At 34.1% G+C, this 1,852-nt stretch overlaps 1 non-coding gene across 1 annotated transcript; it reads right to left on the minus strand.

Annotated features, from left to right (window-relative positions):
- Nucleotides 1–1,748: 1,748 nt before the first annotated feature.
- LOC127901666 (small nucleolar RNA R71) lies at nucleotides 1,749–1,852 on the minus strand. Its single transcript, XR_008053910.1, has one exon. It is a non-coding gene; the product is annotated as a small nucleolar RNA R71 (small nucleolar RNA).

A 1,852-nucleotide genomic window follows, 5' to 3' on the forward strand; every position in this document is an offset into this window, starting at 1 on the left:
GTGGACCAAAAATCTCGCGTACAGTACATGCATCATACAGGATTATTTTCAACCAAATCGCATTACTGTTCAACCCGGGTCACACCATATTACTGTTCATCTGCGTGGTCAAACCGCGTACTGTTGACTGATGACGTGGCGCAATCCTGAGCGTCCAAACTGTTTTTAATCCGATGGCCATGATTTACTCCATGTGTCTATAAAAAGGGGGCCTCCTCCCCCCCCTCAATTGGATATCTCTGAATCTATTTTTAGGATCCATTTTCTGTAATTCCTTCTCCATCTTGTATTTTCTACGTATTTTAATAAATTCCCATTTTGTCCCTAGTTCAATTATGAGTAGCTAATTTTCTTTCAAGTTTGGGTTGAAGGTGAAGTCTCAACATGTGTCATGGGCTTTATTTGGTAAATTTATTTTCTCTTCCCCTCTAGTTTTTGTGGATGTTTTGACTTCTCGTCGACAAATAATACTAATCTTGTCTAGTACCACCTTGGTTTCACCGGCCCCCTAGTACAAGGTTATTATTATTTGGCACGATAAGCCCTTAGCACCATATTGATTAGAGTGTGGTTCATGAGGTGTGGATTCCCCCCTCATGATTTAATTGGCATTAATAAGGAATATTTAGCCCATGGTGCATGTTGATACAGATCCAGATAGTCAAGTACGTCATTTCAATAGAATTCTCTTCAATTTATTCTCTCCGTTTCAATTCCAATTTTAGAATAATCTAAGTTACTTTCACCATAAATCCAACCACCCTCATACAAAATTAATTCTACATATAATTAAAATCCACCTCCTCGTGGGATCGACACTCGTATCCATTAATCTATTTTACAATAGATTCGTGCACTTGCGAGTTCAATAAAATTTGCACAACAAGTTTTTGGTGCCGTTGCCGGGGAGGTAAGTAATTTTAATTCATAGAGTTAATTTTTGTGAATAATTTCTTTCATTTGTTTTCTTGTATTTTTTTTCTTATTAAAAAAAAAGAAAAAAAAAGTGAATCCGCATTTAGAGGTTAGTATTTCTTTTCTTTTCCTCTTCTTTAAAATTATGTAATTTAATTTTCAAGTTATTATTTTTTTCTTCTTTGTAATTTTTGTTTATCTTACTAATTTTTTTTAGTAAATTTATTTCACATATTTTTTTATGTATTTTTATAGTAAGGTTGTAATAGCGCAATAAGGTTACTATAGTAATTTCTCTCTGTTCTTTATTTTTATTTGTTTTGTTCCCATCTTTATTTTTATTTTATTTGTTTTGCATGCATGGTCGTAAGCCATTAGTACCTAATCTTGAACCTATAGACCTTGAATTAGAAAAAACACTTCGCACAGACAAACACGTTAAAAATAAAATGGATTTACAAGCACCACAGGAGAGGCCATTTAAGGATTATTTCAGTCCTTTAGTAAATTTGAGCACATCATGCATAAGATACCCAAATGTAGCTGCTAGGAGTTTTGAACTAAAACCTAGTGTGCTAAAATGTCTCCCCACATTTTATGGCCTAGAAAATGAGGACCCATGTAATCATTTGAATGATTTTCATGCTATGTGTCAAACATTTAAATATGAGAATTTTTCAGATGATGATGTTAAACTTAGATTATTCCCATTTTCTTTAAAAGATAGAGCTCGTTCGTGGCTTAATACATTGCCTGCCAATAGCATTTCATCATGGGAACAAATGGTAACTAAATTTTTAAATAAATATTTTCCAGTGCATAAAACCAATGCTATTCGCAGGGAAATCTCGGAGTTTATCCAGAGAGAGGACGAGCAATTTTTCGAAACATGGGAGCGATTCAATGGGCTACTCTTGAAGTGTCCACATCATGGGTA

This window comes from Citrus sinensis, chromosome 3 (genome assembly GCF_022201045.2).
Source record: "Citrus sinensis cultivar Valencia sweet orange chromosome 3, DVS_A1.0, whole genome shotgun sequence".
Classification (NCBI taxonomy): domain Eukaryota; kingdom Viridiplantae; phylum Streptophyta; class Magnoliopsida; order Sapindales; family Rutaceae; genus Citrus; species Citrus sinensis.